This window comes from Theropithecus gelada, chromosome 1 (genome assembly GCF_003255815.1).
Source record: "Theropithecus gelada isolate Dixy chromosome 1, Tgel_1.0, whole genome shotgun sequence".
NCBI classification, from domain to species: domain Eukaryota; kingdom Metazoa; phylum Chordata; class Mammalia; order Primates; family Cercopithecidae; genus Theropithecus; species Theropithecus gelada.
The window spans coordinates 17,228,342-17,241,672 of NC_037668.1; positions in this window are offsets into that span (position 1 = coordinate 17,228,342).

Sequence of the window (13,331 nt, forward strand, 5' to 3'; positions counted from 1 at the left end):
AAAAAAAAAAAAAAAAAAAAAAAGTCCCAGTTTTAAATTGACTAAAATAAAAGCATGCTCTAAAGATCAGGCCTCATGCGGTGGCTCATAGCTGTAATCTCAGCATTTTGGAAGGCCGAGTGAGACCCTGTCTAAAAAAAAAAAAAAAAAAAAAAAATCAGACCTGTGCAAAGGTGGAATCATAACAATGATGATGATGATAATAATAGTTGTGATGATTATGAAATTTTGGCAGATTCCGAAAGATGAAACTGATTTAATGCGGAAATTTAAAAGATTTGGTTCACCCTCTGTATTTTGTTGCCCTAGAAGAAGACTGGAATATAAATATTTCTCCTCACCTCCTGCAAAGGTTTGAATTAAACATCCTCAAGGACTGGGGGAACCAGTTTTTTTTTCTTTTTTTAAGACAGAGTCTCACTCTTGTTGCCCAGGAGTGCAGTGGCACCATCTCGGCTCACTGCAACCTCTACCTCCCGGGTTTAAGCGATTCTCCTGCCTCAGCCTCCCAAGTAGCTGGGATTACAGCCGCTTGCTACTACGCCCGGCTAATTTTTGTATTTTTAGTAGAGACGGGGTTTCATCATGTTGGCCAGGCTGGTCTCAAACTCCTGACCTTGGCTGATCTACCTGCCTCAGCCTCCCAAAGTGCTGGGATTTACAGGCATGAGGAACCGTGCCCAGCTGGAACCAGTTTTTTTTTTATTGATTCAGGCTCTGGGTCTAAGCAAAGATACTTGAATTGGTTGCCATCCCCAGATAAGTGGGAAGATCTGGCAGCACTCATTTTCAGCCCTGGGCCACAGCCGTTGCTGTGAGGCAGAAATTTAAAAATAATAATAATAATAAGTACTACATTCATTCACTCCAAGAAAAGTAACAGACAAGGCTATAAGAAGGTCGTAGTGACCTAGTCTGAGAAGTAAAAGCCAAGGCCCAGAATGTGACAAGGCAAAAGTTAAAAAGAAAGGAAGAACAAGTTTTCCTCTGCCTAGCAAGCTCACTTCAAAGACAGTTATAAGATAACGCTGTTCAAGAAGTCGAAACCAAAGGGATAGGCTCCAGACATCCCCTGTCTGGAGCAAGGATGAAGGGAAAAAAAATGGACAAATGTCTGTCTGTATTTAGCCAGTTCTTGTTTTTTTCTTTCCACACAGCTACAAGGCCACCAGCTATGCAAAGACACAAGTTATGCCAAGTCATCAGTTATGCTATAGATTATGTGACCTGTCATTATATGATGAACTGCCTCTGTTTTGCTTCTGTAAGCCTGCTTATAAAAATCCTGCTCAGTCTTTGTTCAATGCTCAGCTTTTTGGATGTGAATTCACTGAGCCAGTGCCTACCTTAAAATAAACATCCTCCTGTGTTTCCATATCTGTCTCTCTGGTCCTCAGTTTACTGCAACAGCTGTAGCTGGTACCCTGTGCCTGTGGCTTGCCCAGGCCTTCCCTGGCACTTGGCGTTCCTTCATTCTCTGGGTCCATCCTTGATCTGGAAGGATGGACTTGAGAAGACAGGATAGAAAAAGAAAAATCCTAAGAAGGGTAGGTGAACTGGAGAGAAGTCAGAGGAAAGGCGAGTGGGGAGCAAGAGGGGATGGATCTTCAGGCGACCTTGACAGCTGGGAGCTGGATCCAGCAAGGTGGCCCCAGGAGGAAAGAGCTGTCCTCCTAAGAATAGTCAGTAGGGCCAGGCGCGGTGGCTCACGCCTGTAATCCCAGCACTTTGGGAGGCCAAGGTGGGTGGATCACCTCAGGTTGGGAGATCGAGACCAGCCTGACCAACATGGAGAAACCTCGTCTCTACTAAAAATACAAAATTAGTTGGGCATGGTGGTGCATGCCTGTAATCCTAGCTCTTGGTAGGCTGAGGCAGGAGAATCATTTGAAGCCAGGAGGCGGAGGTTGCGGTGAGCCGAGATCGCGCCATTGCACTCCAGCATGGGCAACAAGAGTGAAACTCTGTCTCAAAAAAAATAAAGAGCCAGTAGGTGGCTAGGTGCAGTGGCTCATGCCTGTTAAGTCCAGCACTTTGGGAGGCTGAGGTGGGAGGATTACTTGAGCCCAGGAGTTCGTGACCAGCCTGGACAACATAGTGAGACCCCAACTCTACAAAAAAGAAAAAAAATTAGCTGGGCATGGTGGTGTGTGCCTGTGGTCCCAGCTACTCAGGAGGCTGAGGCAGGAGGATCACTTTAGCCCAGGAGTTTGAGGCAATAGTGAGCCCAGATTGTGCCACTGCACTGCAGCCTAGGTGACAGAGTGAGACCGTGTCTCAATTAAAAGAAAAATAAAAAGTCGTTGGTGAACCTGGGAAAGGAAATTGCTGTTTCATTGGCTGAGCACCGCGTCAGCTGGGTTGTCGCCCAGCGATTTTCCCATGGTGATCCCAGTGGGGTCTGGATATCTTGTTGCCTCCTATGTTGGTTGTTTGACGATTTTTGGTTAAATTGACTTTCAAATATTCACAGAATTATGATTATGTAACTTTTGCTCTCAGCCTTGCCACATACTACAGTTACATTTGTTTCCTGTATCACTTTATTTTCTTGAGTGGATAATTACCAAGGTTCAGCTGGATGATGTGGTCCAGGGGAAAACAGGCGAAGGGAAGGAGCTGACAACTGGTGGAGGTCAACTTTCACTTCCCTACCAGGAGGCTCTGGCACTGTCTGTGATGCTGCAGAGCAGCTCTAGCTGGATCAAGGGCATGACAGAAGGAAATAATTAGGGTATTTGAGAAGAACATCCATAACTGATGGTACAACCATGGATGTGGCCCTTAGGCTGGCTGGAGGAGAGTGAAGGAGGTTTCCAAGGCCATCCAGGAAGAGAAAATTAGGATTATTGAGAAAGTGCTCCTTTCCGCCTTTCCAACTCCTCCTCCCACCATTCCACACGCCTTGTGGATGCTTTCTGCAATGCAAAGCCCTTCCCGGATGTGGGTCAACTGGTCAACTCTCCAGGGAGGTGGAAAGATGCTCAGCTAATACTTTGGATGGGTTTTGTGACAACATGAACTTTAGCCCCAACCCTTCTCCTTCTGTGTGAATTTAGCTCAGAGAAAATAAAGAAAATTCACCTCAGAGACAAGAAAGCCCCTCCTCAGGCCTGGAGTCTCTGGAGAAACAATCAGAAACAAAAGAGGAAGCCAGTGCCGGTTAAGCACAACTGAGAACTCCTGCTGAGTTTTGGTTTAGCTTACTGCCCGCCCGGTTCATTTCCAGTTTGGGACATGTGGGTGCATGTTGAGTTTGAAAGCTTCTCTTCCTGGGGTATGACCTGTGCCCAGAAGCACGTCTTGGGCCTGATCTGCCGGTGGTCCACAGCAGACCCAGCAGTGGTGTGCAGGCAAACATGTAACAGTCTGCCCTGGGGCTGGGGGTGAGGTTGGGGGAGCTCTGATTTGTAGCATTTGCCCATTTCTGCAGTGTCAATATTCCCATGGTGGCTGATTTCTAGCTCTCAATATGAAGTCACTGTGCAGTTGGGAGGAGGTGAGCCCAATCAGCTTTTGTAAACCAGTAGGACCCGGCTCCAGCAATACCACTGCGTGAGCAATCTCTTTGGCTCACCGTGAAAGAGCAGCAGTAACCAAGGCCTTGGTAGGTTCAGCAGATCAGCTCTTGGTTCCAGATCTAAACTCACTCTCACTTCTCTATCTTTTGGAGTTGGAGTTTCCTTCCCTTGTAAGGCTGACTATGGAGTACTCAGTCTCCCCACCTTGTCCTCTTTGTTGCCCCCTGAACAAATTCACAGGACATGTTTTGTTCAAAGACATTTACTGTTAACCACTAAGAGGAAACATGAAGATGATTAACATTCCCAGAAGTCTCCCAAAGCCCTCCTTGTCTTGGGTGGCCCTGGGAGCCCTTCTCAGATGACCTTGGACATGTGCTGAGCTCCCCTGATGTGGACTGGCTGGCTCCCCATGGGATCGTGGGACTCCCAGCACTTTGGAGTGGTGCTGTCCGGGCTGATTCCCATCTGGCCATTCTGGATGAGGAAGGACCTTCTCTAGACGTCAGATCCCACCTGAAGATTCAGCCCCTGCAGGTTTACCACGGGCAACTTCTGGAGGGCTCCTTGTCAAACTCCTGCCAAGGCTGCCCTGCCCTCAGGAAAGCTGGGTTCCTTGACCTGCAGAGCTAAGGGTCAGAGGCAAGCTGGGCAAGAGCAGCTGTGCATAATAGGGGTGGTGGGCAGACCCACGGGGACTTGGGGGCAACCCTGGCCTCACTCCATGTGGGAGTTACCATGATATAGGCCCAGCTGCCAGCGTCCCTGCTTTTTCAAGAAAAGCTGGCGCAAATCTAGACTTTTATGTGAAAACTTCTAACTTTCAGATGCTGCTATCGTAATTTATAACAATACTGCCTGAGCCAAACCAAATGCCTCTGACTGGATCCTATCCTGTGGGCTGCCGGTCCTGCCCCCTCGTTCTCAGCTCATTCCCAGGCCCTCCAGGAGTCTGCTGCCTGTCTGCCCGCCCCAGATCTAGTCTGTCACTCTTCCCAGATTAGCCATTTTTTTCCTGGTTCCCTCTGGGAGGGACCTTCTTGAGATTCATTCTACACCTGGACACCCACAGAGGACTCTTTGAAAAGGAAAGTAATTGCTGCATGTTGAAACTAATGAATCAGCTGGCTCTGTGGTACCTCAGGGTTTGTGCTTCATCTGGTTTCTAAGGTTTTTGGTCTTTGCTACAGGAGAAAGGTGCCAATGGGCAGCTTTGGGAAAGGCACAAACCCACCCTCAGACTGTCCAGGGCTGGTGAGGACTCACCACGACCAGGGAAAAGACTGTCTTGACAAAACATGGGGCACAGGATGGGAGCTAAAATAAATGGTTACTGAGCGCTCTGCCCAGAGGAACCCTGGGAGGCTGGACTTGAAGGGCCCACTGGGCCATGGCACAGGGACTTTTTGCCTAGGGGAGCCACACAGCTGGTAGGCAGGAGTTGGCTGTGTGGGCAGCTGCCGGTGTGATCACAGGGCTGATGCAGGGGTCTCAGCAGGGAACAGAAACAGGAGCTCTGTTGGGACTGAGGGGAAACCCGAGGCCATTCCACAAATGTCAGAGCCCTGACCACTGCTCAACTAGAACTGAGTTCCTATTTGTGAAATGCTAAGGGGCAGCGAGGCACGACCTCCAGGCTCAGAAAGCTGTGGTGACATCCTGAAGGGGCGTGTGTGTGTGTGTGTGTGTGTGTGTGTGTGGGTGTGGCGCGTGCGCGCATGCGTACATGCTGAGGTGGGGCTCAGAGGCCCTGGCCAGCCCTGTACTGCAATCTTCTCCTCCTCAAATCCAGATCACAGCTTGAGAGGGGATACTTTCAAACCAGTGGGACAGCCACACAGTGCCACTAGCATATCTGCTTTACCAGCTTGGGGTACAAAGTAAGGCCACTTTCGTGTTAAGAAGCATATTAAACGACTGGCACCCCTGACATCCTGAGCCCCTTTCTCCTCTGAGAACTCTGAAGCAGGGCTGTTCAGGTGCTTGAGCCAGCTCAGGGGCCACGCTCCCGAGGCTTCCAAGTACAGGTGATGTGGACTTCACCAGCTGCTGAGGATGCCCAGGAACCAGCCCCCTCCCTCAAGGTCAGGGACATCCCAGGGTTGAAGTGTGTTCAACAGAGGCTAACAGATGGCTATGGAGCAAGTCTCGTGGCCCCAGTAGGGCATTGTCCTTGCTGATAGTCACAGCAGCAGCCGGACGAGGGTGGGGTGCAGGCAAGTCCTCCTCAGGCCCCAGGAGGCTCCTGTGGGGCTCTTGAGCACTGTCCCTGCAGGGGAGCCTCCCAAGGTTCTCCCCTAGCCACCCCTACCTACCTCTGTGTTCCCCAGACAAGGAGCCCTTTCCCTCTTTGGGTACCTTTCCCGTCCAGATCCCCCGTAGCCACGGTTCTCTACCTCCCCTCTCCCCAGCCAGTCCTCAGGACTCTGTTCAGTCAGCGCTGGGGAGGGCCCCTTTCTTCTCAGAATTCTTCCCATTTGAGCCCAGGCAGGAATAATTAGCAACTGAAAAACAGGTTCTTTTTCCCCTGGGGGCTGGTAGGGCTCTATCTTTGGGCTTCTAGAGGATGAGGGAAAACAATGACACTCCATTCTTTGAGTGCCCTGAAAAGATTGGGTCACACTAAACCAGCCTGACCATGGCTTTCCCTCCTGGAAGCTGGGCTGTCTGCAAGTGTGTAGCTCTGAGGCTGTCTTGGGTTCTGTCTATGAAGACATAGAAATAATTCATTGGGAAGTCCTTTCCTTCCTGTGGCTGTGGCTCCTGGCCTTCAGCAGCGCAGGGAAACTCTGGAGTTGTGGCCTCCTTGGAGGGGCACTTCTGCTGCCCACAGCTGGGCACTGGGCACATGGCATGGCCACTGTGCCTTGGTGGCTCCATCAGCTATAACCGCTTCAGTGTAGAGTTTACTGGTGCCAGGGTGAGAGAGAAAGCCTTGCGCTCTCCCCAGCACCCTCTATTAGCCTGAGCTGGCCTGACTCCTTGGCACTGTGGGCTTTCCTCTCCGCCCCACCTTCAGCAACTGCAGCTCCAGAGTTAACTGGCTCTTTTAGTACATGCACAGGCACATGCAGTCACCTGCACTCACATAGATACACTCACACATCCACAGATGTGGATATACACGCTCACACACATACACGCATGCATGCATACTCACACACGTCTATACAATATACACACAGGTGTGCACACACACTCACACACAAATACATGCACACTCACACACATACATAAACTTACACACATAAACACAAATGCACATACATGCACATACACACATTCGCATATATATCTGCTCACTCCCACATTGACTCTATAATACCTCCATAATACCTACCACACACAAGCACACACAGACCTTCCAAAGTCTGTGAAGGGAAGGAAGACTGTGTATATGTTTCTATGTGGGGGAGCCTTGGAATGAGTTTAAGAAATTGTGATGTTGATAGTTATTGCATCATGCATCGTTCATCATAAAGTTTTGCTTCTCTTTTAAAATGTAGGTATTCTGGCTGAGCTGGGTGGCTCATGCCTGTAATCCCAGCACTTCGGGAGGCTGAGGCAGGAGAATTGCTTGAGCCCTGGAGTTCAAGGATCAGCCTGGGCAACATAGTGAGACCCCCCCATCTCTGTTACAATAAATAAATAAAATAAAATATAAATATTCCTGTGAAGGGTCATAATGTAAGAGTACATTACATTAGTTTATTATATCATACAATAACATAAAATTAGTTACTGTATTTTACTTCTTAGTTTAAATGGGAACCTAAAGTAGATTTTGATAAGAAGGGCAAAATGATGGCAAAGGGGACAACCTTGTATCTGAGCTTATGAAAGAGAAATTTTCCCTAGATGCATAATTTTTGCCAGGTATCTCGTCCCTGAAAGGGCATGACTGGACCAGACGAACTGACCTAATCATAGGTGAAGCCCCACAGAACCCTCAGACTGAATTTGGAGGTGCTTCCAAGAGCTTTTGGTTCATGTCCCTCATTGTAAAGAGAAGAAAACTCAAGTTCATTGAGGTTACGTGACTTGTCCATCCACACATCAAGCCTCATGGATGGCATTTCCAAAATCCATCTCAATCTGTTTTCTCCTTCACCTATCATCCATGTATGAAATCCCAGGAAAGACTCTAATGTTAGGTTATGTGCCTCCTCCTTGGACTAATGTCTGTGGTCAAGGGGGTGGGGAGCTATGATGATCAAAGCTTGTCAAGTGGCCAGGTTTGACTGGCAGTCCTCTCACCCAGCTTGACTCTAAGGGCTTTCTGCCAAGTCAGCATGGTTCTGTTTTCAGAAGACTGGGAGGAAGGGACAGAAGATGACAGACAAGAAAACAACTGGTGTCCATGATTGTATCTTAGCAACAGCCTAGACATTTCTGACCCAGAGATGGATAGGGTGGGGGTGATGGAGGAGGCATGTCCCCATTGTGAAGATTGTGTTTTGGGAGAGAAGGGATGAAACAGAGACAAAATAAGAGAGGGGAGGGGTGAAGGTGGTGTTTCTGGCTAAGGCTCATTTTCAAGTGCTACAGTTCGTGTTTCAACCCTAGAGTTCTTTAGAAAATCGCTAAAGTTTGCGGGGGGTGTTTTATAAATGCACTGAGCACTTGGGTGACTTTATGAAAACATTTTTCCTATATTTTAGATTTGGGTGAAGTAGATATTATTCCTGAATCTTGTTTCCAGTATGTTTTCCTTTTGTCACCTTTATCTACACCTGCTGAGATTTTTTTTTTTTTTTTCTGAAGAACAATAACATATTTCAGAGGCAATCAACGGCCCAAGTGTTGTCTCCTAAATTAGAACATTTATTTCATTTCTATTTCTGCCTCGGCTAGTGTACATTAGGCTAATGTATAATTAGTGACCACTCTGTAACATCCACTCCAGTCCTTAACACTTTTATTTACTCATTACTTTATTATTCTAGAGGAGTTTTATTCTGATCCTAACATTGACACTAATGATATACCACTATCAAAATTTTCCTTATTTTCAAAACTTTATCAATTTCTTTTTTTTTCTCCTAGAAACAGGGTCTCACTCTGTCACCAAGGTTAGAGTGCAATGGTGTGATCATGACTCACTGCAGCTTTGACCTCCTGGACTTCATTGATTCTCCCGCCTCAGTCTCCTCAGTAGCTGGGACCACAGGTGCATTCCACCATGCTCAGCTAACTTTAAAAATTATTTATAGAGATGAGAGCTTGCTGTGTTGTTCAAGATGGTCTTGAACTCCTGGGCTCAAGCAGTCCTCCCACCTTGGCCTCCTGAAATGTCGGGAGTATAGGCGTGAGCCACCATGCCTGGCCTGAAACTTTATCAATTTCTTGATCAGGGTATTATTTTTTATAAAATATAATGTTTTCAAAATTGCAAATTGGAAACTCTGGCCTTAAGTGCAGTGATAAAGGAAATGTCTCTTCCACCTCTGTCTTCTCCAAGATCCGTCACTTACACCATCACACCTTTACGCACTTCTGTGTTGGTCATTGCGGAGGGGTAGTGAATCCTGGTGCTGGAAGTTTGGGATCTGAAGCCAGGAGGACCCAGATACAAATCCCAGGTTTGCCTCAACTTCTGCGTCTGTAAAATGGGAATAATAAGAGTACCTACTTAATAGAGTAGCTGTGTGATTTTGGGAATTTACTTAAGCCTCACAAAGTTTGCTCACATGTAAATTGAGGCTATCAATAGTATCTAAGGAGTAAAGACGGTGACACAAATAATGTGCTTACACAATGCCTAGCAAATTGTAACTGAGTAATAGCTATCACTCTTTTTTTCACAATTAATTACTTGTATTGCAGTAGGTTTGAACAACTCAAGAGAAGCGTTATGGGCCAATTCATCTTTTTTTTTCACTTGCAGATGGATACTGCCTCTTCATAAACAGCCTCTATATGTCTTCTTTAACACTGCTTCTCCCAAGTAGGGTAAAAGTCTTGCATTAAATCTATTGCACATATGCTCATGAAAAGGTTAAGGTCAGCTGCCCCTGGAAGTTGACATTCCTGTTTTTGTCCCTCCCCATCTGCACTTGGCCAGACTGCTATGCTCTGGAAGCACAAGTGTGAGGACTGGGGAGGGCTGGCAGGAGGCGCGTGAACTGCCACAGTTCAAGGTTGGGCACATGTTCCCAGGGCAGCCAGCAGGGACCTTCATTTTCATTAAAGTCATTCATAATTGTGCATACACTATTTGGGGTGTGACTACTGGCCTAACAGAAGGTGCCCCAAGTTTAGTATATGAGCTGCAAAGCCACCTCCAACCTGTGCAGGTAGGCAACGTGTCATTTCCTACCCTGCTTCAGGGTTGCTCCTCCTGGCCTCCTGTAGGCAGCCCAAGAAGCCAGGAGCCACTAGGGCCAAGGGGGCAGCCCCAGCTCCTCACATGGAAAACAGGGTGGAGGCTGCTGAGGGGCCCAGTGTGGATGCTGGTGCTGCTGTCACCTCTGTCATGTCTCCAATGGCTCCCTGTGGTGACAGAGGCACATCCTCCACTTTCTTCCGTGGTGATGGCTACCCAAGCACACCCTTGCTTCCATGATGACAGCCACCACTGATTTCTCAGGATCGGGTGAAGAAGTTCCTCTCCCGAGAGTGAGGCTCACCTCTGGGTGCTCCTAGTAGGTGGGCCTGGGTTCCCACTGCTGTGATGCTTAACAGACAGACACAGTTCTTTGGTTGTGGTCACACATGGCCGCTTCTCCTAGTTCAGACTCCGCCACCCAAAAGGGCTGAACGGGGCCCACGTTGGAGGTGAGCCACTTCATGGCCCTGACTCTACAAACCCCTTCCCCTTCCAATTCTTGTTCCCTGCTCCTGCCTCTTTCTGCTCTCCTCCCTCCTGCTGCAACTCCCTCACTCCACCTAGCTGCTTCTAGACACATTCCAAAAACTGTGAATCGCTTCTCTTCGCCATCTTTTCTCCTCCTATGGAGCCTCCGCTATGTTGCCCAGGCTAGTCTCGAAATCCTGAGCTCAAGGAGGATGAGCCCAGGAGGCTGAGGTAGGAGGATCACTTGAGCCCGAGTGGTTGAGGCTGCAGTGAGCTGTGATTGTGCCACGGCACTCCAGCCTGGGCAAATTGTGTGACCCTGTCTCAAATCCATCCATCCATCCATCCATCCATCCATCCATCCATCCAACCATCCATCCATCCATCCCTCCCTCCCTCCCTCCCTCCATCCATCCATCATCCATCCATCCATCCATCCATCCATGGCACTCCAGCCTGGGCAAACGGTGTGACCCTGTCTCAAATCCGTCCGTCCGTCCGTCCGTCCGTCCGGAGGAGCTTTTTGGCTTATTAGCTTGTTAAAAAATTAGAGAATTAAGTAAGATTCAGGTCATAGTACTGTAAGATTTTAGAGAGTTAAAGATAAGTGGGATGAGTCTGAAAAAGTTCTGCTGGTGAAGGGAATGTTTAGGAAGGACCTGAGAACGCAGAAATTATATATTTTCAAGGTCCCTTGGTTGGGCAATTTTAATTTAAGCAATAAACAATATCTACAAAACACTTTAAAACAAAATATCACACACGCGAGATTGGTAAGTTTCCAGACCACTTAATTTTAACAATTAAAAGTTTTATTTAGTATCAATACAAATAATATTTTCACATTTTTCTACTAGAAAAATCTTACAGTAGTATTTAAAGCGAGATCAGTGAAATTGAACATGTCAGTTGCTGTTTTAATTTTGTAACGTGGCTGGCAAAGGGCTCCTGGTAGTACAAGTGTCAGCTCTGCCATCTTCTTATTGTTTGCTTGTACTTGCTTTTTATTTATTTTTTTTTTTTGAGATAGGTCTCACTCTGTCACCCAGGCTGGGGTGCAGTGGCGCGATCTCAGCTCACTGTAACCTCCATCTCCTGGGTTCAAGTGATTCTCCTGCCTCAGCCTCCCGAGTAGCTGGGACTACAGGTGCCCGTCACCATGCCCAGCTAATTTTTGTATTTTTAGTAGAGACAAGGTTTCACCACGTTGGCCAGGCTGGTCTCAAACTCCTGGCCTCAAGTGATCCACCTGCTTCGGCCTCCTGAAGTGCTGGGATTACAGGTGTGAGCCACTGTGCCCAGCCTCTACTTGCAGTTTTAGTATTATCTTTTTTGTTTTTTTAAATAGCTTTGTTTTGATAAAATTCATATAATACACAATTTACACATTTAAAGTGTACAATTCAATGGTTTTTGGTAAATTACAATAACCTTCTGAAGTTGTGGTAAAATATATGTAACATAAAATTTGCCATTTTAACCACTTTTAAGTGTATAATTCAGTGGCAGGAATTACATTCACAATATTGTACAACCATTACCACTATTTCCCAAACGTAATCATCCCAACTCTGTACCTATTAAACAATAACTCCCCATTCCTGCCACTCCCCTCCCCCTGGTAACCTCTAATATATTTTCTACAATTTTGCTTATTCTAGATATTTCATTTAAATAGAATCACACAATATTTGTCCTTTTAAAATCTTATTTCACTAGCATAATGTGTTCAAGGTTAATCCATATTGTAGCATGTATCAGAACTTCATTCCTCTTTATGGCTGAATCATATTCTATTGTATGTATATATCACATTATGTTTATCTGCTCATCTGTAGGTAGACATTTGGGTTGTTTCTACTTTTTGGCTATTATGAATAATTCTGCAATGAACACTGAAGTACAACGATCTGTTGGAATCCCTCTTTTCAGTTCCTTTGGGTATAAGCCTACCACTAGAATTGCTGGGTAATTCTGTTTAGCTTTTGGAGGAACTGCCAGAATGGTTGCATCATTTTGCATTCCAACCAGCAATGTATGAGGGTTCCAATTTCTGATTATTATTCTTATTATTTTTGAGACAGGGTCCTGCTCTGTTGCCCAGGTTGGACTGCAATGGCATGTTCATAGCTCACTGCAACCATGAACTCCTGGGCTCACGCAATCCTTCCACTTCAGTCTCCCAAGTAGCTGGAACTACAGGCACCCGTCACCATGCCTGGCTAATTTTCAAAATTTTTCTTTTGTAGAAATGGGGTTTGCCATGTTGACTGGGCTGGTCTTGAACTCCTGGTTTCAAGGGATCCTCCTGCCTTGGCCTCCCAAAGTGCTAAGACTACAGGCATGAGTCACCACCCTCAGCCTAATCATTTAAAAATGTACAACTCATTGGCATTTAGTACATTCACAATGTTGTGTAACTACCACCTTTCTCTAGTTTTAAAACTTATCACCCTAGAAAAACGGTACTGTAAGTAATCACTTGAATCACTTCCTGTTCTCTCCTCCATGCCCACCACCCTCATTCCCCTAGCAAGCACTGCATTAGTCCATTCTCACACTGCTATGAACTGCCCGAGACTGGGTAAATTTCTAAAGGAAAGAGGTTTAATTGACTCACAGTTCTGCATGGCTGGGGAGGACACAGGAGATTTACAATCATGGCAAAAAGGAAAGAAAACATATCCTTCCTGACACAGCAGCAGGAGGGAGAAGTGCTGAGCAAAGCGGGGAAAAGCCCTTTATAAAACCATCAGATCTCATGAGAATGCACTCACTACCACTGTGACAGCATGCGGGAACCACCCCCATGATCTAATCACCTCCCACAAGGTCCTGCCCCCAACACATGGGGATTACAATTTGGATTACAATTCAAGATGAGATTTTGGGTGGGAACACAGCCAAACCATATTAATCACTAATCCACTTTCTGTCTCTATGGAGTTGCCTATTCTAAACATAGTATTGTTTTCTTTCACTTAATGTGATGCTTTTGAGGTTTATCCAAGCTG